Below are 27,883 nucleotides of genomic sequence, written 5' to 3' on the forward strand. Positions count from 1 at the left end.
GACTACACACAAAGGCAGACCCACATAGAGCACATTGCCATAATCCAGCCTAGAGGTTACCAGCAGATGTACCACCATTTTGAGGTCATCCATCTCAAGAAATGGACGCAGCTGGCGTATCAACCAAAGCTGATAGAAAGCACCTCTGGCCACCGCCTAAACCTGGGACACCAGAGAGAGATTCAGATCCAGAAGCACTCCCAGGCTGCAGGCCTGTTCCTTCTGGGGGAGCGTGACCCCACCCTCATCCAACCTATCACCACCTCCAGGCAGACATTTAGGGAGATTATGCATTCTCCCGATGAGATTGACACGGAGAAATATATTTGGGTGTCATAAGCATATTGATAACACCCTGCACCAAATCTCCTGATGATTCCTCCCAGCAGCTTCATGTAGATGTTAAACAACATTGGAGATGATATGGAGCCCTGGGGGACACCAAAAGTTCAGATTTTGAAGAACAACAGTCTCCAAGAGATAACATCTGGAACCTGCCAGAAAGGTAGGAGTGGAACCACTGCTAAGCAGTGCCTCCCACCCCCAATCCTCTCAGATGTTCCAGAAGGATGCTATGGTGGATAGTATTGAAGGTTGCCAAGATATCCAAAAGGACCAACAGAGGTACACTGACTCTGTCAATTCCCAACTGGAGATCATCCATCAGGCCGACCAAGGCAGTCTCCACCCCATAGCCCGCCCGAAAGCTAGTCTCTGAAATGGGTCTAGATAATCAGTTTCCTCCAAGACTGCCTGGAGCCGGGAGGCCATCAATCTCTCAATCACTTTGTCCAGCAATGGAAGGTTGGAGACAGGTCTGTAATCGCTTAACTCTGAGGGATCCAAGGCAGGCCTCTTCAGAAGTGGTCTAATGATTGCCTCCTTGAGAAAAGGAGGCATCCTGCCCTCCCTCAGAGAAGCATTTATTATCTCTACCAGGCCCTCTACAACAGCCTCCCTGTCAGATAGTATAAGCCATGTCGGACAAGGATCAAGAGGGCAGGTGGTAGGCGACATCACTCCAAGCAGCTTGTCCACATCCTCAGGAGTCGCAAGCTGAAACTGATCCAGGATCATTTCATAAGAGCTGCTGGACACCTTGGCATCAGAAACTGTAATAATTGTGGAGTTTAAATCTAAGTTGGCCCAAACACGAGAGATTTCCCCCACAAAAAACTCATTGAAAAACATCACAGGGAGTAATTGCTGATTCCAAGTTCTGATTCAAGGGGGAAGGGGCAAGCACTAGTCCCCTCATAACCCTGAACAACTCCTCTGGATGTAAACTTGAGGACATGATACAGGCAGAAAAGAATCGCTTCTTTGCCACACTTATCGCCTGAGCATAGATCTTCACATGCGCTCTATGTAATAATCTGTTGGATTCAAGTTGAGTCTTTCTCCACTTGCACTCTAGTTGTCTACCTCTTCAGCCCCCAGAAATTTTTCACTCAGCAAACTATGTTGGTACATTACTCTTCAGGATTGTTTTCGCTTGTCAGGCATCATTTTTCACTCGTCACAAACAAGTAGACGAGTGGATTTCCTGAGCCCTGCATTCACACATTGGGGTCATTCTCACGACCTAACAGGCAAGCGGGAGAGTGGGGGAAGGCTCTGTTATTGAATACTATCTTTATTTCTCCCAAACAGCTCTGTTTCTTTTTTAAGCATGTTCTTTATAAATGAGATAAAGAGAAGCCCATTTATCTTTCCCCTTCACAATATCCATCACTAAGTTCGGTAATTTTGTCGTGTCCATTGTCTGGTTTCTTAATGTTGGGGCTGGCTCCTAGTTCCTAGGCCTTCTCTGTAGTCACTCCTGGGCTATGGAATGCACTCCCTATAGATGTTTGTGGTTTAACATCTTTACCAGCCTTTAAAAGAGCCCTTTAGACACACTTTTTAAAGCCAGGCTTTTAGTAATGTTTGAATGTTTTAAATTGCTGTTTTAACAGTGGCTAATGTCGTTTGTTTGAAGAAGTGAATACTGTATGCATTATTTTGCCCGTTTCTGTGATCAACAGGCTGAGGTGCCCCAGCTGTGTGTGCCTGTAGCTGCGCACCTTAGAGGGAACACTGGTACAGGCCCCCTGCAGTACATGGTACAAGAATTACGTGTGGATAACTATACCTGTACACAGAGCTGTACTTGCGTACACTGTACACAGATTGTACGGGTGTTGAACAGAGTTTAAGGATTGAGGAATCCCAGGTGCCAGGGAGCCATGGTGCTAGAAATTTAACTATGGTGCATAGACTAGGATATTCAAGGAAGTTAGGGAAGTTCTGCAAACCTTGCTTCCCCCCCGCCCCCGATGACCATGTTTTGCTTGGTGGGAGCGCAGAGTGTGCTCCCACACAATCTCCGCTGCTCCAGGCAGTATGGAGCAGGGCAGATTGCTCTGAGGCTGGGTCCATGCGCTGAGTGCGGTGCACTGGGGGATTCCCCCAGGGCATGCGAGCTCTAGGCACCTGTCTCTGTATCAGTGTGAGCTACAAGCCGAGTTGACCTTAACCTTGGCTAAGCATGGACATGCAGGGTTTGGCACTGCCAGGATCTGCGTGGGCTTGGCTGGGGTTGCCTGCTTGTGACTACAGCCTCATTATGTCATAGGAACATAGGAAGCTGCCATATACTGAGTCAGACCACTGGTCCATCTAGCTCAGCATTGTCTTCACAGACTGGCAGCAGCTTCTCCAAAGTTGCAGGCAGGAGTCTCTCTCTCAGCCCTATCTTGGAGATGCTGCCAGGGAGGGAACTCTGGTGGGCCACTGTGCGAAACAGGATGCTAGACTAGATGGGCCTTGGGCCTGATCCAGCAGGGCTGTTCTTATGTTCTTAACTTGGAAGCTTCTGCTCTTCCCAGAGCGGCTCCATCCCCTGAAGGGAATATCTTCCAGTGCTCACATATCACGTCTCCGCCAACACCACCCAACTGCCCGCCAAGGTCCCGGTTTCCCCCTCCCCTCTCTCCCTGGCCAGGCCTCTAGCTCTGGTTACAGATCTCATTGGAAGTCTCGTTGAGAGAATCCAAAGTCTTCAGGCGCGGAGCGTGACCATCAGCGGCCCGTGTGCGGCCACGGCAGTGGCCCCGCTGACCCCGCCCCCCGTGTCCGACGTCAGACGTGTGGTCTGGCTCCCGAATGGAGCCTTGAGGTTCCATTCGGGAGTTAAAGTCCAACTCCCGAAGGGGCCGCGCGGCCCCCCAGAAGGCCAAAGGTGGCGTCGGCGGGCAGCACCACCGCGGAGGCCCCCCCCACCCAAAACTACCGTGGAAGGTGGAAAGTCCAGCCGGGAGGCGGCGGCGGGGGAGGGCGGAGTAGGCAACTAGTGCCCGTTATTTCAACGGGCTGAAAAATACTAGTATAATATAATCCTGCATGCTTGCACAGAGAAGGTTTTAGGTTCCCTCCCCGGCATCTTCAGATAGGACTGAGAGAGACTCCTGCCCTGTGTTCCCTCTAAGGTGTGCGTGCACCAGCTTCCAGACCCCCGCACAGGACCCCGCCACTGCCGCCCAATTGCCCGGCACCCCGTTTCCCCCCTCCCCAGCAGGGAAGCATTACCGCGCTTTCCCCTCTCCTCGGCTGGGTCGCTGCCACCCCGCGGCCACTGCCACCGCCGCCTCCTCTCCCTCCAGTTCCAGCTGTGGATCTCGCAAGATCTGCAGCAGCCAGTGGAGGACAAGAGATGGCTGCTCCCCTCCCCTCCGGCAGCCCAGACAGAGCCCAGAGAGACCGGGGTTGGGGGGCAGGAGGCGGCAGTCTGCAGACGGAGCAGCCAGAAAAGAACGGGAGGGAGGGACCAGAGGTAGAGGAGGGGAGGTAGTGGTGACTCCCCCTGGCAGGTGGGGAAAGGGTTAAACATTAATTAACTTTTTTAAAAAGAGCAAAGGTCATTAACCCGTGTGTGCGTGTGTGAGAGAGAGAGAGAGAGAGTTATGTGCACACACCAACTTGATGCTGCCGCCCAGGACAAAACTTTTTCCACCCATTGATTGTAAAAATTAGAGGGAACACTGCTCCTGCCTGCTGCAACCTTGGAGAAGCAGCCACTGCCAGTCTGGGTCAACAATACAGAGCTAGATGGACCAACAGTCTGACTCAGTATATGGCAGCTTCCAATGTTTAGCTATTTTAAAATTTCTAATGTTATTACCTGCCTTGAAGGTTTGAATCAGCTCCAAAAGATGGAACAAAAATGTACAAATTAATCTACAGTCTACAGTCAGGGCCCTTATTTAACACCCTGACTTTGGCAAGTAGCTAGTTTGGCTAATCTAAGGCATGTGAGCGCCAATCTCCAGGCTATTTGGAAGGAAATGGGAAGCCTACCGTGTGATTATCAAATTATAGGGGCAACCAAAATTTCACAGGATAAGAGTAAGAACGCAAGGATGAACTCAAATTTAAATAAACAGCACTTAGACAAGTTTTTTTAAAAAATTATTATTTTATAGGCCACTTTTAACCACCAATGGCAAATACAATTGCGTGTGTGTGTGTGTGTGTGTGTGTGTGTGTTGTATCTATAGTGGCACAAAATAATGCACATGTGTGCACACTGCCTTGATACTGCTACCCAGAACAAAATTCATTCCCCGCTCACTAATGAAAAAAAAAATGAATGCAGGTATTGTCACTCACACAAAAACATATACGAGTATACAAACATCTGAATTAAGATACATCATAATGTCTGAATAGGGCTATTGCCGCTGCCTTATTATCTAGACTAATCTTTTGTTTGTTGCCCTGATCCAGTCTAAACTGCCACCAGTTACCATTCAGGACTTCCAAGCCTCCCCAGAGCTACCCTGAATGTACTGAACACAGAAAGGGAGGGGATATAGCAATACATAGATAATAAATAGTAAGCAGAGTCCCGGGACCGAGCTCCAGAGATACTTTAACATTACTTAAAATCACTCTTCCTGTTTCACCAACCCTTCAGACGAGAGCTCTGTATTGCCTTGAGGCCGATCACTGCCTGTGCCTTCCTAGAAAAACTTGAGGGGTTTTCTCTTCTTTTAATAGTGGCTTCCTTACCATCTGTGCCTTCTGTTAGAGATAGTTCTTCCGGTTAGCAAACCCAATCTTGCAAACAAGCCTGCAGCAGTTCCTAACCCACAACATACATGTGTTACTGCCTGCCCACAAAATACCTGTATTAGTCATCTGTGGCCTAACAGAGAAGAAGACTGACACATTTTGTACGGCTTCTGTGAATGAATGAATGAATGAAAGCAGGGGATTTCTCATTTGGCGAGTGGATGTTTACAACCCGGAACGAGGTTATGGCTGAAAAGGAGACTGGACTATACACAGCCTCTGATAACTGAGAAAACAGACACCTTTCAAAGCGGTGACACTCGTATGTTTAGCGGGGAAGAGCACATGGCCCTCTACCACCCTAGCACAGTATCCACCCAATGGTTGTTGCTGCTTCCAGGGATGTAGAAAGGCTGGTGGAAGTCCCAGGACAGGATTGGAGGGTGGGGGCCATGCCCGCCCCCACTCGCTGCTGCCACCACACCTGCCCCCTTCCTTGCCAAGCATGCTACCCCACACCAACCATATCTGTCCCAGCTGCATCAGCAAGCCCATGCAGGGGGCATGGCTGCTCCGGGTACCAATGGGGTGCCCATGCAACCGGCCAGAGCTTTCTTCGCCCGTCTGACTGGGTGTGTCTCTCCTCTCCCTTGCAAGTGACGGGGAGGAGAGAAGCCCCCAGCTGGGCCCACAAAGAAAGCTCTGCACTGTTCCCTCTAAGGCGTGCGCCAGCCAGAGCTTCACTCACAAAACTCACAAGTTTTGGATATCCACTCAGTTCATTTTAGATCCGGCTCAGGTTGAATCAGGAAGGCCCCATTCTGAAGGGGGGGGGGGGTTGGCGCTGCTGTAGAAGCGCTGGGGGGTGAGAGAGGTGAGCGGGGTGCCGGAGGGCAGAGCAAGGGATGACCTGGCAAGCCCCTCACCCCACCCTACCCCCGTGGCCCAGGGACACACACACACCCTACACACATACACGTGACAGTGGCTATGCCACTTTTTCTTTTTTAGATTGTGAGTCTTTTGGGGCAGGGGATCAGCGTGGTGTAGTGGTTAGAGTGCTGGACTAGGACCGGGGAGACCCAAGTTCAAATCCCCATTCAGCCATAAAACTAGCTGGGTGACTCTGGGCCAGTCACTTCTCTCTCAGCCTAGCCTACTTCACAGGGTTGTTGTGAAAGAGAAACTTAAGTATGTAGTACACCGCTCTGGGCTCCTTGGAGGAAGAGCGAGATATAAACGTAAATCATCATCATCATCATCATCTTGTTTATTTTTCTATGTAAACTACTTTAAGAACTTTTTGTTGTTGCTGCTGAAAAGTAGTATATATATATTTGTAATAATAGTGTATAGAGGAAATTCATTTGCTTTCTGCATTGCATTTGATGCCAAGATAAATTTTGGAGATTGCTTCCTCTATGTCCCACCTGGTGGGTGCTGTCTGCAGAGACTAGTAACAGCTTGAAAGTTTCAGAGGAGGAGCTTTCTCAGCCCTGTCTGAAGATGCTGCCAGACTGAATCTGGGACCTTCTGCATCAGAGGTCTACAAATTTAGGCTTGGCTCACTAGCCAGACATTATTTGTGGTCACCACCAGTCCCCTCTCCCCTCAAATCCTTCTCTGGCCCACAGGCATAGGGGAGAAGCAGGTCTTCTGCCGTTTGCACTGGAATATGAAGATGGTAAGAAACCGCAGGAGCCCTCTCCTATGGCTCAGAAAGGATTCCTGCTGTTTGCCTTCTCATAAATAAATGGCACTGGAAAGGAGGACTCTGGTGAGGTCTGCATGATGGTCCTGCTGGCCAGAGGGCAGGGGACACTCACACTGTCGAGCTGGCAAGTGGATTTCGAGGCGCCTCTTCAGAGGTGAATTCAGATTCCTTCCCCTTTAGTAGTTCTGGAAGCCTGCTTGCCAGAGGGCCATTGTACCAGGGGATGATGGGAGTTGTAGTCCAACAACATTTGGGGACCCCAGGTTGGGAACCCCTGACATAGGGTGTGGGTGCAAAAATGAAATCACACACAGCATCGGGTTCTGGAGAGAGACCACACCCCCTACACACACACACACACACACACACACACACACACACACACACACACACACAACCACATTATTTTCTTCTCCCCCGCATACTACCAAGGGCTGCTTTTTTCCCTTTTACAGAATACAAGTTGCACTGCCAGCCTACAGCCAGTGCACACACGTCTCTCCACTTATTTACCCCTCAATTGTCAGCCTCTGTAATCCTTCCTAGCCTTTAAGATTTAGATCACACAGCTACTGATGCCCAAATGGCATATTTATAGCGCAGATAAGCACCTATTAATCACTAATAATAGGGTCACACTGGCACAGATAAGCACCTATTAATCACTAGTTAAAGCTCTATAAAAGACGGCTTAAAGAGTCAATAGCTATTTAATCAGCATTTCCCTTCGACAAAATGGAATGCGTTTCTAACTCCCTCTTAAAAAGCATTCCTGAGCGAGTAAACCGATGGGAGAAGCTAGCAGCAAGACAGGAGAACCAAGCCAAACAGCATATCTATTGCTCCGAAAGGCTGTTCATGCACTCTGTGCCAAGACACCTCCGTGCCAACAAGAAATCTAAATTCAGCATGCAATATAAATTATGCAAAACACTAAAAATAGCACTCAGATGTACATCCTTTAGGTTAGGCAGTCAAAAATCCCAGGCACCTGATGCTGTTAATAGGGTGTTGGCACTTAGAATTTTTAACCTTCCCCAGCCAGCACCCAAACCATTCCCACAGAGGGATGGAGGTTAAAAGATTTCATGCCATCAACAATAATTTTAAATTTTGGCACCTAAGAATTTAAAAAGATTTCTCACCCTGTAAGCCCATTACAGAACAAGACATGCAATATCTACATTAGATTTCAGATTTTATTTTTAATGAAGATACAGCACAGAAGAACAGAGGAACAGCCCTGCTGGATCAGGCCCAAGGCCTCTCTAGTCCAGCATCCTGTTTCCCACAGTGGCACACCAGATGCCTCTGAGAAGCCCACAGGTAAAAGAGGTGAGGGCAAGCCCTCTCTCCTGCTGTTGCTACCCCTGCAACTGGTACTCAGAGGCATCTTGCCTTTGAGGCTGGGGGTGGCCTATAGCCACTAAAGAGAAGCAGGAGGCTGAAATAAAGAAGGAACAAAAGAGTGGGGTAGTTAAAGGAATAGGTCTTGCTCCATATGTCCCAAACTGAACCTTAAGATAGTCTTTGGAGGACCTTCTCCAGGTGACCCTGCCAAACAAGGTGAGGCGAGTGGCTACCAGGGAGAGGACCTTTTCGGTGGTTGCACTCTGTTTATGGAATAGTCTCCCCAGTGAGGTTCACCTGGCTTCATCACTTTGTTCTTTTAGACACCAGGTAAATATAGTTTTGGTCAGCTAGGCCTTTTAAATTCTGATTTTCAGATTTGATCTGATTTTTAACTAATTTTAAAATGAGTTTTCAAGCTGCTTTGTATTTTGTATTTTCTTTTCACTTTTTTTGTCTGTTATGATTTAGTGTGTTATGCGTTTTTATTGTACACTTTAATCCTCTGTTGTGTGCCACCTAGAGAAGAATTTGTTATGGGGCGGCTAACAAATAAAGTTTATTTATTAATTATTAGGACCCCAGCATCCCAACTCTGGTTGGATTCAGACCACTAGGAGCCACAACTTTCAAGCAAACCCACAAAAATTGCTAACTGAGAAAACAATTCTTGCTAGCCATTTGCCTGCCCACACGTGCTGTCATTTTTGGTACACTGATGGCAAGATTCCCACGTTTCCAGTTTACATGATTACTTCCTGACTCATGTAAAATGTGTAATATAAAAAGGGTTGCACAATACCATTTTTAATGTGCGATATTTAAGGCACAGTATTGAATAGGGCTGACAAACACCTCTGATTTGGTGCCAGGGATTCCCAGATATTTTTTTGACTACAACTCCCATGATCCCCAGCTGTAATGGCCTTTGGCCATTGCAGCTGGGGATTATGGGAGTTGTAGTCAAAAACAGCTGAGAATCCCTGCTTGAAGGAACACTGGTGCCAATCCAAGATTTTTCCTGGATTCTCCCATCACATTCTGTGGGAGCACACCTGATGGCAGGATCTCCGGTTTTCTTTCATCCAACTTTGCTCTGATCGTGAGAACTGGCCCAACTTTAAAATGTTACTTTGCATTAGTCTTTATCATTTTATTCTTTTCCAATAAAGGTATTTTGTAGCTTCTCTGCTCAAAAAGGATATGACTAACGTTAGAATGCAAGATACTAATGATGATAAGAACAGACATCCACTTAATCCTCCAAAACCTTACCGCGCCTAAATCAACAAACATAATCTCCATTTTGCTTTTATTTTGCAAGCCTCCGTGTCCCAAGGCAGGCTTCTATATTATCAGGATTCTGAAATGAAACCAGATCAAAAGCAGTGCTTATGTTTTCTAAGACAGATGCTGAAATGCAAATACATTCAGAAATCATACCATGGGCCTGAAAGTCCATTTCTCCCTGAGCCTCAAGCGAGGACACTTCACAGTCACATGACACTGGGGGAAAGCAGTGCTGGAAGTCTGGAAGCATTTCATCAGAGTTAATAGCAGGATTTATGTGGCATTTTAGAGCAGAGGTGGCCAACTTCCAATGTAGATGACAGAGAATCTGGGGGAGAATCCCAGACAAATATTGGGAATCCAGTGCTGGAACCAGACGGGTAGATTCAGATGCTATATCCACTGGGAGTACGTACGGCCACTCCCAGCATTGGTCCATGTCCCAGACCTCCTAACATTCAGGTGTAGGGATGTGAATGAAACAGATTTTGTGTTCTGTTTCGAACTCAAAACAAAATGCAGATGGCCAAAATGTTTCATCAAAACAGTGCTGAACTGGTTGTTTCGATGGAACAAAACTTGAAAGTTTTGAGCGTTTCAGCCATAGGGAACATGGGAAAACTCGAAAGATTCCATTGTTCCCCACGGGTAGCTCCTAGGGGAAAAGTTTAAAAAACTGTTAAAAATTACCCACTTGCCCATTTCCTTTGTGGGTCAGGTGGTAGGTAGCGTCCATCATGCCCTACCACACAAACCACTTTGGTGTCCCTAGGTGCTACCCATGGGAAACAAGGGGTGTTTTGAGTTTCCTCTTTGTTCCCTATGGCCAGAACAAGCTGCACTCAAAGAGTATAATGCATTTTGAAACCCTGCCTTGAAAAACACTACAGAAGCACACAGTAAAAGGGAAGCTGACCCTCCCAACACAGAACACACATTTCAAACATAGTCCAAATGGCCACAAAAGAATCCAGGGCCAACACTGCAGTAACATCACTGGCACAAGTCTCTCTCTCACACACAATTAGGACTCCTTATGTTACTTCCTAGTATTGCAACAGTTGCTACAGAAGCACCCTTACTTTGCAGAAAGCTTAGCCATAAGGCTATGGAATATGCTCCCTACTGAAATAAGAGCATCTCCTTCTCTGCTGGTTTTCAGGAAAAACCTCAAGACTCTCCTGTTTTCATAGGCTCTTAATTAGAATTAATTTTCAATAATTTAAAAAACTTTTTAAAATAACTATTTTATTCTGTTGTTTTTATTGTCATGTATTTTAATCTGTGATTTTTAAATATTTTAAATTTTGTACACCACCTAGAGATGTACATATCAGGCGGTATAGAAATATGATAGATAGATAGATAAGCAAGCAAGCTCGACTGGAGCAACTTCAGCCACATTTTGACTGAGTACACCTTGCAAAGCAGACCAGAGCAGCGAGTGAAACACAAGTTATTCTCAAGGCCAGAAATGGAGCTTATCACCATAAAATATTATGCACGCATGCACACACACACACACACAGAGAGAGAGAGAGAGAGAGAGAGAGAGAGCTGCCACTGTCCATTTCTTGCCACAACACTATTTCACAAACAAAAGAAACCACAACTCAAGGAAGGGAGGCACCCAAGTTCTGCCTTTGTCAGTCTGAGATCCAGCAAAACCAGATAGTTATAGCAACAACAGCACAGCATAATATACTCAGTGCTGAGAAAAGAAAAACAAACAAACAAACAAAATCAAACCTACCTTCCCCCTCTCCTGATGTATCCTCTTCAAGAGAGGCATAAGGGCTCTCTCTGCCTCACAGTCTCTTAGAATACAGGAGGACCTCAATATTTGTGGGGATTCCATTCCATGGTAAAGCCGCGGATATGGAAACTGCAAATATCGAGGCAATGCTGCAATGGGGGATTGGGGGTTAGGTTCCCAGTCAGGGGAAAACATTGCCAAGGACATCGATTTTCGCGGGGGGAAACACAGGGGGGAGGTGCCTACCGTATTTAGCGCTCAAAACATTTTGATCGAAACAAGGTTGTTCTGCTCAAAACAGGTCCTTTATTTAAAGGGTATTTTGTTTCAAGCTCGAAACACTCAAAATGGCCCATTCCAAATGTTTTGAGCTCGACACAGCCCATTTCGAGTGGAAATGTTTCACTATTGGAATGTTCTGCACATTCCTATTCAGGTGGTTGCATGAACCCACCCATTGAATGTTAGAGTTGGAAGGGACCTTGGTGATCTTCTAATCCACCCCCCTGCTCAGTGCAGGAATCTGCTATCACATCCCTGACAGATGACCATCCAGCCTCTGCTTGCAAACCCTCAGAGAGCCCTCCACTGCGCAAGGCAGACTGTTCCATGTTTGAGAGGGTTCAAACATTTCATACACATTGTCTCAGTAATCCTTATAATAACTCTGCAAGGGAGGTCACTCTGAACACCACCATAGTGCAAGTGGGCGACTTGAGACTGAACAATAGCAGCTTTCCTAAGATCACCCACTGAGATTGTGGCTGATAAAAATATATTTTTTTTAAAAAATGTGAATTCATGGCTGAAGCTCAATTCAAACCAGGGGCTCTAGCTCAAAACAGGGAATGCTAAGGCAGTAATTATTTAATATAGCGTTAGGCAGAGCATTAGTGCAGCACAGTAAGATTAGCCACAGAACTCTAATTTAGGAATTATGATATCGGTGCAGTGTTTCAGTGAATCCAACTGGATCCAAATCCCTCAACCACTGCTATCCAATGACCACATGAAGGTAATTTTTAAAAAGATAAGCTGCTGTTTATATACGGCCATTCTTGACTTTGTGAAATATTTATCACCAGTCAAATGGCAATATTTAGCTGGCCAAAACTGAGCAGTGGCCCAACCCAAATCACCATCTCTAATAATGTCAAAGACAACAACCAATAGGTGTCTATGACTCATGTGAATTCCACAACACAACCGCAAGAGCAATGCAGGCACTAGTTTGGGGGAAGAATCACATGTTCCTGGCGGGAAAGGGCTGTGCTTTCATTGCTGGGAGAATGCAATCTACCGTATTTACCCAATGACACTGAATTCAAGATGAGCCGCTTTTAAAATGGAGGTTAAATACAGGTTATACCCTTATTTACCCCCAAAGGAATTTAAAATGACCCCCTGATTTCTAAAATGAAAGAACTTGGGGAAAACTTGGATTCAGGTAAATACAGTACCCATGACAGGAGACCTGTCCTGAAGGAAGATCTCACTATATACAATCAACAACGATAACTATGACTTTACTGCACATGTGGAAAGACACTTAGATCCAGGAGGACGAATTTCCCATCATTACTTTTTCTAGCACTGGTGCTCTGAAAATGTCTGTAGCAAATCAGCCTTCAGAAGATGGCTGTAAACAAACATCTTAGTGACATGCATAGCCAGATGAGAGGAGAGCCTTTAGCCTCAAGGTAGAATCTCAGCATACCCAGACGGTCTTCTCCAAAAGTTAAGGTTCCCCACAGCCTTCTACTGCAGTGATATCACAGACTGCTACCTACTTTCATCAGATATCACAACTGTAAGAGGGCACACTGAGCTCAGCAATGCAGCAGACTTTAATGCTTTAGGAGTGAGATAATGAGCAAGAGCAACACAATCTTGGGGACTAAATCAGATGTGTGCTTTGCAAGCTTTATTATATCTTCCGGTTAGGGTTTTTTAAAAAATTCTCTGGCAGAAGAAAACCCCAAATTTCATAGAAGTAGCTCACTCAATTGTCTTGACCAGTGCCCCACTGTAAATCACAAAGTACCATGGGACTGGTGTGTGGGGGGGTCAGTGTTCCCTCTAACAGGGATTACCAGATGTTGTTGACTACAACTCCCAGAATCCCTAAGCACAGCTGGGGATTCTGGGAGATGGAGTCAACAACACCTGGGAATCCCTGTTAGAGGGAACAGTGGTGGGGGTGCGAAAAGAGAATCTCAAATGGGGGTTTCCACCTGTCAGGCCCTGAAGCCTCACTTTCTGGGCCACCACTGGTGTTTCCAAGGCAAGCCGGGTGTGCTGGGCTCCATGCATCAAAGTGCCATCTGGGCTGCAATAGCAGCCTGCCTTGGTCAGCTGGCCCCGGAGGACCAATCCATGGCCACCAGGCCCTATAAAGCCCTAGCGTCCGGTTTTGCTCCTCAGTTCCAGCAACTTGTTCCCGGTGTGAGGACAATGCCTGTCTAAGCGACTTCTCCCTAGGCTTGATTGCTGTTCTGGAACTTGCCTCCTGGCCCACTGGGACGGACAGCCAACTGCCTTTGTGTCATAGAATCTGTCCCTTGCCAAGATCTACAAACACTTGTCCTGTTCTTCAAACATAATATCCAAACAAAAATCTAAGAATTGCCCTCCCGCCTCAGACCAAAGATCCAATTTTGTTCACCAGTCTGTTTCCAACAATAGTCAACCAGCTGCTTTGGCATATAAAAGTTACAACCCTCCCCAGTCTGTCTCCAGCTCCAAGCATTTGGAGATATGCTGCTCTTGGTCATGGGAGTTATATTTTATTACCATGGCCATAAGAACAGCCCTGATGGATCAGGCACAAGGCCCATCCAGCATTCCATTTCACACAGTGGCCCACCAGATGCCTCTAAGAAGCCCACAGGTAAGAGCTGAGGGCATGCCCTCTCTCTTGCTGTTGCTCCCCTGCAACTGGTCTTTAGGGGAATCTTGCCTCTGAGGATGGAAGCGGCCTATAGACACCGGACTAGTAGCCATTGATAGACCTGTTCTCCATGAATTAATCTAAGCCTCTTTTAAAGCCATCCAAGCTAGTGGCCATCGCCACATTCCATTGCAGAGAATTCCATAGATTAATTAAGCACTGTGTGAAAAAGCACTTCCTTTTGATGGTCCTAAAACTCCCAGCCTTTAGTTTCATGGGATGACCCCTAGTTCTAGTCTTGTGAGAGAAGGAGAAACATTTATCTCTGCTCACTCTGTGTGCTCCATGCATAATTTTATATACCTCTATCATGTCTCACCATAGTAGCCTCTTTTCCAAACTAAAGAGCCCCAGATGCTGTAGCCTAGCCTCATAAGGAAGGTGCTCCAAGCCCCTGATCATCTTGGTTGCCCTCTTCTGCACCTTTCCCAGTTCTACAAAGTTCTTCTTAAGATACGGTGACCAGAACTAGACGCAGTACTCGAAATGTGGCCACACCATAAATCTGTTTAAGGGCATTACAATAATATTATTTTTAATTTCAATCCCCTTCCTAATGATCTCGGTTATGGAATTTGCCTTTTTCACAGCTCTACCCCATGCATAATTTTATACCCTTCTATCATGTCTCCTCATAGTCACCTCTTTTCCAAACTTGTCAACACATTCAACGAACTGTCTACCACATCTCCAAGAGCTCTCTCCTGGGCAGTCACTGACAGCTCAGACTCCATCAGAGTATATGTGAAGCGGGTTTCCCCCCCACAATATGCATCACTTTACACTTGCTTACATTAACCCGCATTTACCATTTTGTTGCCCACTCATGAAGTTTGCAGCTCCTCACATTCTGTTGTAGATTTCACTACCCTAAATAGTTTAGTGTCATCCGCAAATCTGGCCACTTCGCTGCTTACCCCAACTGATCATAAAATGATCATTTATGAACAAGTTAAAGAGCACTGGTCCCAGTAGATTCTTTGGGGACCCCACTTCTTACTTCCCTCCATTGTGAAAACTGTCCATTTATTCCTACCCTCTGTTTCCTGTCCTTCAACCAGTTACCAATCTACACATGAATCTGTCCCCCTATCCTATGACTGCTAAGTTTATTCAAGAGCCTTGAGTGAGAACTTTGTCAAAAGCTTTTTGGAAGTCCAAGTATACTATGTCAAGTGGATCACCTTTATCCATATGTCTGTTGACACTCTCAAAGAACTCCAAGAGGTTAGTGAGGCAAGACTTGCCCTTGTAGAAGCCATGCTAGTTCTCCTTCAGCAAGGCCTGTTCTTCTATTTGTTTAACAATGTTGTCCTTAAGTATGCTTTCCATCAATTTACCAGGCACAGAGCTTAACTCACCGGCCTGTAATTTCCTGGATTGCCCCTGGATTCCTTTTTGAAAATCGATGTTACATTAGCTACTTCCCAGTTCTCTGCTACAGAGCCTGATTGTAGGGACAAGTTTCATATTTTTGCTAAGAGATCAGCAATTTCACATTTGAGTTCCTTCAGAACTCTTGGGTGGATGCTATCTGGCCCTGGCAATTTGTTAATTTTTAGTTTTTCAAGGCAGTTTGGAACATCCTCTCTTGTCACCTCAAATTGGCCCAGTTCTTCAGCCTTCAAGCCTGAGAAGCTCTGTTCCAGAGCAGGTATATGGTCAGTATCCTCTGCCATGAAGAGAGATGCAAATAACTCATTCAGCTTCTCTGCAATCAACTCATTCAGCTTCTCTGCAATCTCCTTATCCTCCATAATAATCCCTTTCACGTCATTATCTAAGGGTCCAACTGCCTCCCTCGTAGGTTTTCGGCTTCCGATATATTTGAAGAAGTTTTTGTTATTCCTCTTGACATTTCTAGCTTTATGCACCTCAAACTCTCTTATTCATCCCTTGTCTCCTTGCATTTCTTTTGCCAGACTTTATGTTCCTTTCTGTTCTCTTCATTTAGGCAGGAATTCCATTTTCTCAAGGAAGTCTTCTTCCCTTTTATAGCTTTCCTATTTGTTAGTCATGCTGGCGAACTCATGAACTTGGTGGTACCTTTCCTCCTTCTTGGTATACATTCCAACTGAGCTTCTATTATTGTGGTTTTGAATAAGTTCCATGCTTTCTGGAGTGATTTGTCCCTCCTGACTTTCCCTTTCAGCTTCCTTTTTACCAGTCCCCTCATTTTTGAGCAGTTTCCTCTTCTGAAGTCCAACGCATCTGTCTTGGACTTACTTGGCAATGCTCCACTTCCATATACGCTGAACTGGATCACACAATGGTCACTGTTCCCCAATGGTTCTAGAACTCTGACATCTTGCACCAGGTCCTGGGCACCACTCAGGATTAAGTCCAAGGTCACCTTCTCTCTTGTTGGTACTCAAACCAACTGTTCTAAGGCACAGTCATTTAGCATGTCTAGAAATGTGACCTATTTTTCACTACCTGAATGTGAATTTACTCAGACTATGTGAGGGTGATTGAAGTCACCCTTTATTATAGCTCTGTCTCACTTTGAAGCTTCTCTGACTTGCTTCCCCAACTCCAGGTCACTCTCAGAGTTTTTATCCAGAGGGTGATAGCATGTTCCTAGTAACACATCTCCTTTCAATCCTCATATTGTCACCCATAATTATTTTGTGAAGGACTCAGGTCCTCCTAAGTTTTCTAGCTTCTTGGATTCTATCCCTTCTTTAATATACAGTGCTACTTCACCCCTAATCTCCCCCCACTCCGTCCTTTCTGTAGTGTTTGTATCCAGGAATAACAGTATCCCACTGGTTCTCACCATTCTACCAGATTTCCATTATGCCCACAATTTTCATTAGCAACCAAGCACTCCATTTGGCCCATCTTGTCTCAGAGGCTTCTGGCAATGGTATAATGCCGTAAACACCTGTACACCAAATCTTTTACCTGGCACTGGCATATGCTGTCTTCCTTACTGTCACTTGATCTTTTTGACCAGCTATCATGTGTTTCCATCTTCTCTACTCCTGGTTCTACTATGTCCCCTTCTGGCTTATCTGAAATGTTTGCACCCTCGTGCCTTAGGGGGTTTTGCTTGCCGAACCAGATACCACCCAGTTCCTGTCAGCAATCCTCCAGTCATCATTTTAAAAAGCTGCTCTGTGGTCTTCTTGATTTTAAGAGCCAGCAGTCTGGTTCCATCTTGGTTCAAGTGAAGCCCGCCCCTTTTGTACAGGCTTCGCTTGCCGCAAAATGTATCCCAGTGCCCAATCTAAACCCCTCCTCCTGGTACCACCATCTGATCCATGCATTGAGACCTCTCAGCTCCGCCTGTCTCACTGAACCTGCAGGTGGAACAGGTAGCACTTCGGATAATGCTACCTGAGGGTCCTGGACTTCAATATGCTACCTAGCAGCCTACATTTGGTTTTCAGGGCCTCTCAACTGCATTTCCCAACATCGTTGGTGCCAACATGCACCACGACAGCCGACTCCTCCCCAACACTGCATAATAGCCTATCTAGATGCTGCTTGATGTCCGCAGACAGGCAAGTCACCGTGCGGTCTACACATAGGTCCCAGAACCCATCTCTCTATGCCCCTAACAATCAAATCACCCTCTACTAGGAGGACCCCAACCCCCGGAGGAATATCCTCTGTGCGAGAGGATAAGGGTGCGTCACCCAAGGAAGGGGTCCCTTCTAAAGGAAGCCTCCTCCTTTCCCTCAGACTGATGTCCTCCTTCCCAGAGACCTTCATTCTCCATGATAGCAGAGGAGCTGTCAGCCTGGGAGTAGGATGCCAATCCTTCCTAATTCTGCAGGTATTAAGACCATAGTCCTATTCGGACATTACATTGTACTGTGTTCAGATGTCTGTACACTTGTCCATGTTTTAATGTGAATGATTGTATCTGTGTTCATGTTAGTGGTGAATCTGGGTACAGGTCTCCTGAAATGCAGGATGAAGATAGGAAGTGCGATGATGTACATGTGTCCAACATGTGCAAATAACTGTACCTGTGAACAAATCTGTTTTCAACATACCATGTGAATAGGGCTAGAAAGTCTCAGCTTAACCTTGCAACTCTTCCCACCTTGCAAGAAAGTGCATTTTACCCGTTTGTGGTTATTTCTCTGCAAATGTTTACAGAAGACAAGAAAAGCAACAGAGGCAGTAGATAATAAGAAGGGAACTCCCTTTCCATTCTTGTTAATATCTTTTTGGGGAGCAATCTGAATGCCTGACCCAAAGATGCAACCTGCTCGCAGATGCTCTCTTCTCTAAGGGGCAGGTTTGAGAGGCCAAAGAGGTTAAAAACACCCAAGTGCCCTATGCTTTTCATGTGCTTTACAAACGCTATGAATTACAACCACTTCCAGTCATCAAAATTTCAAATGTAAGGGAAACTCCGGACTTAAGCTGTCCAGCCAGTGGCATTCCAGGAAGCTGGGTTTTCCAGAGATAAAAGGATCTATTCTGGGTTTAGAGTCTGGAATGCGATTAAAAATAGTCCAGCATCAGGACCCAGCAGCCTCTAAAGCAGGAGTTTAAAGCAACCTTGGGTCCCAGGTGTGGTACTACAACTCCCATCATCCCCAGCCACAATGGCCAAAGTTGTAGTACTTTGGCCACTGTGGGACCCAAGGTTGGGAACCCCTGTTTTAAGCCTAAGTCTACCTAGGCTGCTTGTCAGCCTTTGGAGGACTGACCAGGGGCGGTGGGCGGGGGGCAGTGCTTCTCAGACAGGATCCCCATGGGTGTCCCACCCCCCACAAAAACACACACAACACTGGAAAGGCTTCTGCAGCTATGATAGGAGCCACAGTGGCCCACTCGGAAAATGCTTCTACAGTTGCACCGTAAGAAAAAACAATAAGAAAGAAAGAAAGAAAGAAAGAAAGAAAGAAAGAAAGAAAGAAAGAAAGAAAGAAAGAAAGAAAGAGTCAGCTTCTAGAAAAAAAGGCCGCCTGCCATTGTGCAAGCTTCCTGTGTGGCCAGCGATGAAGGCGCCAAAAGGCCTCAAGAGATGAGTCACCTGGCTTCCTCTTGTCGTCTTTGTTGACTTCCCACACTGTGATGTTCAGGTGAGGGACAAGCTCTCCAGCCTACTTCCTGCCTGATCCCAAATGCAGCACAAACTTCTCAGCTCTCCAGGGCCTGGCTCGATTTTCACACTCCGTATTGTGAAATATTCCTGCCTTTGCTTCTCCAGCTCCACTACCCTCATTCTGTTTAAGATTCCCGGCTTCCTTAAGCAATTCTGTTCTTTCTCCCTGGCTGCCCCTTATTCCTGGAAACCCCTCCCGGGACACCAGAGAAAAGCCTCCTCTCTTACATCTCTGAAACTCTTCTTCAATTAGCAGTCCAGCCCTGCGATCATGGAAGCGTCCACTAGTACAGATATGGCACTTCCCTGTTCATACAAATGCCACTGTCAGTTTGAGCGGCAGGCGCAGCAGTTAGTGACAGGTTGAGGGCGGGACTTCCGACCCATTTGGACTTGAAACCCGTTGTGCATGGTTACAGTAGTGCTTCTGGAAAATGTCTGAAGGGGGCTAGCATGCGTAACTGAACTGAATGCATCTTTTGCCTCGGTTTACTAGGTCTGTGTGTCGGTATATCCCATTCTGACAAATGTGTGCCACCGCCCGCCCCTCAATGCCACATGAAGGAGGTGCTTCCAGTCTACATAAGAAGCTGCCTTATAGCAAGTCAGACCATTGGTCCATCTAGCTCAGTACAGTGACCGGCAAAGGCTCTCCAAGGTTTTAGGCAGCAGTCTCTCCCAGCCCTGCCTGGAGATGTTACCAGGGATTGAACCTGGGACCTTCTGCATGCCAAGCCGATGCTCTTCCACTGAGCTACAGCCCCATCTCCTATATTATTTTATTATTATTTATTAAACTTCTATACCGCCCAAACTTTCGTCTCTGGGCAGTTAACATAAAAACAATTAAAACATGTATAAAAGTCAAAACAATGCAACAATTTAAAAACAGCCATAAAATTAAAAACAGACAATTTTTAAAAGCTTGGGAAGCTTGGGTGAAAAGAGGGGTTTTCAGGTGTTTTTTAAAAATTGCCAGAGATGGGGAGGATCATATCTCAGCAGGGAGCGCATTCCACAATCTCAGGGCAGCAATCGAGAAGGCCCATCTCTGTGTGGCCACCAGACGAGTTGGCGGTAACCGGAGACGGACCTCCTCAAGTGACCTCAATGGGCGGTGGGGCTCATAGTGAAGAAGATGCTCTCTTAAATACTCAGGGCCTAGGCCATTTAGGGCTTTATAAGTTATAACGAGCACTTTGTATTTTGCCCGGAAACCTATTGGCAGCCAGTGAAGCTCCATCAGCAGAGGAGTAATGTGGTCTCTCCAAGATGACCCAGAGACCAACCTGGCTGCCACATTCTGAACCAACTGGAGTTTCCGAGAATATCTTACAGGGCTCGCATGTAGTCACCCATGCAAATGCAAACCAAGGCAGACCCTCTTAGCAAAGGGGACAATTCATGCTCGCTACCACAAATGCAGTACCTGCTAATGCCACTACTGGAGGACACTTTTCACTGGGAATAGAGTCCACAGGGACGGCTGGCGAGGAATGTGCGGGGGCCAGGAAGGAGCACAAGCATGTCACTTCCCACATGGGGAGAGTAATGGCAGGAATTACGCTTCCCAGGGGACTATCACGTCTTGCAGGGGCCGTGCAGTGCTGGCCTCCCAGCAAGCACTCAACAAGGGCGTGAAGCATAAATCGAGGTCATCAAGCCAAGGTCAGAAGGGAGGGAAGTCAGGTCTACATGGGAGCAAAGCAAAGCTCAAAGACCAGGTTGAGAGTTGGTCAATGATGTTGCTTCAGCAAAGTTCTGTTGCAAGCTGAGGCCTTTTGAAGGGGAAGTGTGGCGCCTGGCCTGTAATGCTGCATGCCTTGAAGTGCAATGGAAGGGGGGGCTGGTCTTGTGGTAGCCTTTGCTAAGCAGGCTCTGCCCTGGTTGCATTTGAATGGGAGACCACATGTGGGCACTAGAAGAGATTCCCCTTTGGGGAGGCAGCCACTCTGGGAAGAGCAGCTGCATGCAGAAGGTTCCAAGTTCCCTCCCTGGCAGCATCTCCAGGATAGGGCTGAGAGAGACTCCTGCCCGCCACCTTGGAGAAGCCGCTGCCAGTCTGTGCAGACAATACTGAGCTAGATAGACCAATGGTCTGACTCAGTAGAAGGCAGATTCCTATGTTGACTGTGCCTTATTACACAATTGCTAGCTGTGTACTGGTGCTGGAACTAGAGTGGCTTTAGCTTCCTCTTCAGAACTAAAAGAGGAAGGAGAGGGTAATGGGATGTCGTCAGGCGGAAGCAGAGGTGCAGGAGACGTAGGGTCCTCCGAGTCCTGGGAGGCATCCTCAGGTCAAAGGCAGATTTCAAGATATAGGGTCCCCAGGGTCCTGGAGCAGAGGGGCCTTGCAGAGTGCTTCTTCCTCTGCATAAATAGACTCTGTCTCTGGGTCTCTCGTAGAAGAAGTGGGGGGGGGGTCAGACCCATGACAATGGCATCATCCCCACATGGCTTCCCAGCTGTCCCCATGGACTGTGAGTCTGTAGAAGGGGCTATCCTGACACCAGAAATGGCAGCATGAAATTGGCCACGCTGGGAGCATCTGCCTCTGTGCAGGACCAGAGAGGTAGAAAAAAGCACCTATTGGAATTGGGAATTACAATACACAAGCCTACAATTGGGAATTACAATACACAAAATGTAGGTTTAGAACGCACTGTGACTCTTTTCCCCAATATAATGGCCACGATCCTTCCAGGTGTGGGAGCAGCATTTGTGGAGGGATCCCGTAAGGCATAAGGGAGAGTTTTCCCACCTTCCCCCGGATACCCCAAGACCACTATGGGAAGTGCATATGGGGGCTTCCCATATCACCATCCAACCCACCTTTTTTGGTGAGCCAAGCAAGCAATCAAAGGAAGTGGATAGGGAAGTGTATTGCAGAGCCTCGCTGTGAGCCGGGACCATTTGGGTTTCAGGCCTAGCCAAGTCTCCGAATGGTAATGGAGGGATTCCAGCACCCTCAGCCTTCACCTCCCAAAGCTGCTTGCCTTCCTTCCGCCTCTGCTTGCCTCCCAGCTTACTCCACAGTCAGTCTACAGCAACCTCTTCTTCTTCTTCCGATAGTGAGAAAAATGGCAAAGCAGGGCCAAAGGAAGGCCCCACAAGCACCACCTATTAACAAATTGCCACATAATGCACAGTTCGGGTTTCCCCACAGCCAAGTGTTCTGAAGGAAGTTTCATTTAAAAATGAAGAACCAGACCCCAAATATCCTGGTTTTCAAAAGACGCCTGCATCAATGGCGTCAAAAGTACCCAATGAACAAAGGGTGTCAAAAAGCATAAGAACAGCCCTGCTGGATCAGGCTCAAGGCCCATCTAGTCCAGCATCCGGTTTCACTGGAAGTCTACAGGCAGGCGTTGAGGGCACGTCCTCTCTCCTGCTGTTACTCCCCCACAACTGGTACTCAGAGGCATCCTGCCTTGGAGGCTGGAGGTGGCCCTCCAACTAGTAGCAGATGATAGACCCCTCTTCCATGAAGTTATCCAAACGCCTCTTAAAGCCTCCAGGTTGTTGGCTGTCACCACATCTCGTGGCAGAGAATTCCACAAGTGGATTATGCGTTGTGTGAAAAAGTACTTCCGTTTGTTGGTCCTAGATTTCCTGGCAATCAGTTTCATGGAGTGACCCCTGGTTCTAGTGTTATGTGAGAGGGAAAATAATTTCTCTCTATCCACTTTCTCCGCACCATGCATGATTTTATAGACCTCTATCATGTCTCCCCGCAGTCGTCTTTTTTTCTAAACTAAAAAGCCCCAAGTGTTGTAGCCTTGCCTCATAAGGAAGGTGCTCTAGGATCTTCCACTTGTAACTAAATACCACACTGCCCCAGAGGGCGGCAACCCCATCACTGACTCTGCTAGCCTTATATGCCACAAATTGCCTTCCTGTCCCTCTCCCTTCCTCTCTCCATTACCTCTATATGAACTTCCTCTCTTTATTACCTTCTTTAACACGCAGTAACCCTCCTTTACACTCCCAACCCATCCCAGCCACCCATGTCCCCCGACCATGCCCAGGTAAGTCCTTTGCTTGGGAAGCTGCAGCTTGGCTGTATGTTGCCTCGAGGATGTGATGTGCGGGAAGCACCCACAGGCCTCCTGCTTGCCCACGTTTGGTGCTCTGACGGAAGGGAGAACTTGGCAACAATGAGGTCCATAAGTGAGCCCGTTCTCACAACGTGCTTTCACCCAGAGGATGCCTGGAGCCTGCCCCTTGCATGCTTTCCTGGGGAACAACTGCTAGGTGAGTGGTAAGCCAGGTGGCGATTGCCTTCTTGCTGTTAAAGCCAGCGTGTATAGTGGTTAGAGTGCTGGACTAGGACTGAGGAGACCTGAATTCAAATCTCCATTCAGCAATGGAACTCACTGGGTGACTCTGAGCCAGTCACTTCTCTCTCAGCCTAACCTACTTCACAGGGTTGTTGTGTGGAGAAACTTAAGTATGTAGTACACTGCTCTGGGCTCCTTGGAGGAAGAGTGGGATATAAAATGTAAAAATAAAATAAATAATAAATAATAAAAAGCTTAGGTAAAACAGTGCCAGGGCTGCAGGGGCAGGGAGACACTTTAATCTGTGTCCATAAGTTACCTGTTAACTTGGGAATGCATCTTACTAATTTTTATGTGTTGCATTTTAAGATCATAGCTGCAGCACAGCCCGAGGGAAGGCAAAACACCAACAAATCAGCAGTCACCATTTTGCAATCTGAACATTTCTCGTCACAGTTCTGAGTCACAACGTCCAAAATCTAAACCTTCCCAAACTGCGTCTAACGAGACCAGTCACCATCCTTAACGCATGCTGAAGAGTGCTGCGTCATCAGTTCCTGCTGAGTTTGGCAAAAACTATTCTATGAGCCCACAGACTAGCGCTGGTCTTGGGTTCTAGGACAGCTGGCCCCAAGGCCCTCCATAGCCTGACCGGCCCTGCGCAAGTCATTTTCTCACATGTAGGAACACAGGAAGCTGCCTTGCACTGAGTCACACCACTGATCCATCTAGCTCAGTATGGTCTACACTGACTGGCAGCAGCTCCAAGATTTCAGGCAGGAGTCTCTCTCCGCTCTACCTGGAGATGCTGCCAGCGTCGGAACCCGAGTCCCTCTGCATGCAAAAGCAGATACTCTGCTGCTCCTGAACTATAGCCCTGAATTTCCCAAACCCATGTTTGCAGGAGTAGCAATTACCTACTTTGCAGGGCTGACATGCGATCCAGTCTTTGCAAGGTAAAAATCACTGCTTTGGCCACAGCATTTCTGACATGCCTATTTCAAAGTGCCAAACAAAGGACAAAAACAGGAAGCAGCTCTAATACTGAGTCCGAGCAGCCCTGTGCCTACCCTGATCCTCCTTAATAAATCCTACCTTCTGAATACCGGTTTTGAGGCTTTGCCTCTTCCTTCGGTCTTCCATGCTGAAGTCTGACAGCAGTTCTCCTTCAAGGAAGAACTGAAGCAGAGATCTTCCCCAGTCCTTTTACCAGCAATCATTTAAACACAGAAATGCCTGGGATTTAATCTCAGATCTTCTACATGCAAGCCATGTATGGAGAAGAACAGTAACAAGCCAAGATTTCAGTGATAATACACTACAACATAAGCATGGATGTCTGTAGGGGGCCAAGAAGGGGCACGTATCTCCCCTGGCATTTTGCATTTACTAAAAATAATAAAAGCACTATCAAACTTCCGACTGATCTATTCATACTTATCATACTTATTTATTTATATAATAAATAAACTATCATACTTCGGACATATTATGCACTTATTATGCAGTTGCACTTCAAATGGTCAATAACGCGAAACTATTCAACACCAATGAAAGAAAGCAGGCCTACAAGAAAGAACAAGCCGAGAACCGAAAAGAAAAATGGAAAAATAAGCCCCTGCATGGTCAATATTTGCACAATATAAGTGGAAAATCAGACATCACCAAGACCTGGCAATGGCTTAAGAATGGCAACCTGAAGAAAGAAACAGAGGGTTTAATACTGGCTGCGCAAGAACAGGCACTAAGAACAAATGCAATAAGAGCAAAAGTCGAAAAATCCACAACAAACAGCAAGTGCTGCCTTTGTAAAGAAGCAGATGAAACCGTGGACTACCTAATCAGCTGTTGTCAAAAGATCACACAGACTGACTACAAACAAAGGCATGACAAGGTAGCAGGGATGATACACTGGAACATCTGCAAAAAATACAAGCTACCTATAGCCAAAAATTGGTGGTACCATAAAATTGAAAAAGTTGAAGAAAATGAAGATGTAAAAATATTATGGGACTTCCGACTACAAACAGACAAACATCTGCCACACAATACACCAGATATAACTGTAGTCGAGAAGAAAGAAAAACAAGTTAAAATAATCGACATAGCAATACCAGGGGATAGCAGAATAGAAAAAGAAATAGAAAAAATCACCAAATACAAAGATCTACAAATGGAAATTGAAAGGCTGTGGCAGAAAAAGACCAAAATAATCCCAGTGGTCATTGGCGCCCTGGGTGCAGTTCCAAAAGACCTTGAAGAGCACCTCAACACCATAGGGGCCACAGAAATCACCATCAGCCAATTACAAAAAGCAGCTTTACTGGGATCAGCCTATATTCTGCGACAATAACAATTGACAATAAAATTCTGGCATCCCAGGTCCTTGGGAAGGACTTGATGTCTGGATAAAACAAACCAGTCAATAACACCTGTCTGACTGTGTAAACAAGAAATAATAATTCAATTTCTATGCCACCCTTCCAAAAATGGCTCAGGGTGGTTTACATAGAGAAATAACAAATAAATAAGATGGATCCCTATTCCCAAAAAGCTCACAATCTAAAAAGAAACATGACAGACACCAGCAACAGTCACTGGTGGTCCTGTGCTGGGGGTGGATAGGGCCAGTTACTCTCCTCCTGCTGAATAAAGAGAATCACCACATTAAAAAGGTGCCTCTTTGCCAGGTTCGCAGGGGTAAGAGATGGGGAATCCTCCAATGCATCACGTGTACTGCATGGTACATTGTGGGGTCTCTCCAGAAGCCAGGACGTGTTGTCCTGGGCTCCAAAGCTCCGCACTGCAGGGACGCACTCCCAGCAACATAGAATGGTTGTCTGGAGGGAAGGGGAGTATAACAAGCCTTCTCCACCGCCCGCCCAGTCATGGGAACAACCTCAGTATATACATAGTGGGGAAAACTATGCATTAAAAAAACCTCAAGTGTGATCTACTACAATTTCGCTTCAGTGTTTCTCATGCAGCAATGGGCTTACTTGCAAGAGTGCAATCAAGGGGTTTCTGGTGGAACATATCTACATCGTTTCCTCCCACTGGCTTGGCTAACAACCATCCCCCAACCGCCAGGGTCTGGGGGGGCTGCCAAGGCATCCCCTTGCCCTTGGCGCCCCCTTGTCCCCTCCCGCCTCCCAATGGCGAATGAAGTGCTCGCCAGCTGGGAGCATGAAGTGCACCCCTCTTCTCCCTAGCCAGTGTTCTAGGACTTCATCTCCTCGGCTGCAGCCAAACTCCCTGTGTGCATGGAGGGAGCTTTCTGCATGCAGCAGCTAGATTGGTCTCCAGAGTTTGGTGGCGTTGGTTCAAAATGCAGTGGGGCTAGATAGGTCTCCAGGGTTTCTCAGAGAGATCATATTATGCCTGTTTTAAAGCAACTGCATTGGCTGCCAATAGGTTTCCAGGCAAAATACAAAGTACTGGTAATTATTATTATTATTTATTATTATTATTAAAACTTTTATACCGCCCTTCCAAAAGGCTCAGGGCGGTTTACATTGCCTTTAAAGCCCTAACTGGCTTCAGACCGGGTTATCTGGGAGGGTGTCTTCTTTTGCATGAGCCCCAACCACACATTAAGGCTCATCTGGCGGTGACTCGAGCGTTCTCTATAATTGCTCCTGGGCTGTGGGGAACATGCTCCCTATAGACAATTGTGGCTTAACATCTTTACCAGCCTTTAAAAAAGCACGCAAGACACACTTTTTTTAAAGCCAGGCTTTTAATAGTCTCTGAATGTCTTAAATTTTTAATTGCTGTTTGAATTTTTTAACTGTGGTAATCTTTGAATGTTTTAATATTTTTAATTGTTTAATAGTTGGTTTTATTCTGTTTCTATTGTGTTTATTTTTGTGAATCCCTAGAGCCCTTGGAGTAGTGTGGTATGTATGTATGTATATGTATATGTATGTGCGTGTGTGTATACACACACACACACACATATACTCACACATACAAAGAAAGCAAGCAAGCAAGTAAGAAAGAAAGATGAAATGAAGTACCTGTTTCATCAGAAGATGTCAGTCATGATAAGACACCCCCTCAGCATGTCCCCTTCCCAACGACACAGGCAGGGGACGTATGGTCTGCACCAACTCGAGTCCGATTCTCAGAGCACACTTTCTTAGGCATAAGCCCTAATAAAATCAATGGGACTTATTTTTGAGAAGACCTGCATAGGATCATGCTCCCAAATCAGCTCCTGATCGGCTTCACTGGCCCACCATCTGTGCAAGCACTGAGCTGGGAGCTGGACTCGAAGACTCAAAGGTCCCTTCAACACTAAAATGGTAAGATTCTGTGATTCTAATAACTTTATTTTAGTACAAGTGAATACTGTACTGTTGTTATTTTATTATGAAAGTCTGTACTGATCTCTTAAGATACACAAGTTTGGAGA

At 46.4% G+C, this 27,883-nt stretch overlaps 1 protein-coding gene and 1 non-coding gene across 2 annotated transcripts in view; both read right to left on the reverse strand.

The window, feature by feature from the left end:
- The window catches only part of RGS19 (regulator of G protein signaling 19), an 87,651-nt gene that overhangs the window by 54,552 nt on the left and 5,216 nt on the right, over nt 1–27,883 (reverse strand). The window lies entirely within an intron of this gene.
- Nucleotides 19,876–19,956, reverse strand: TRNAA-GGC (transfer RNA alanine (anticodon GGC)). The gene has a single exon. It is a non-coding gene; the product is annotated as a tRNA-Ala (tRNA).

Source organism: Hemicordylus capensis, chromosome 4 (assembly GCF_027244095.1).
Source record: "Hemicordylus capensis ecotype Gifberg chromosome 4, rHemCap1.1.pri, whole genome shotgun sequence".
NCBI classification, from domain to species: domain Eukaryota; kingdom Metazoa; phylum Chordata; class Lepidosauria; order Squamata; family Cordylidae; genus Hemicordylus; species Hemicordylus capensis.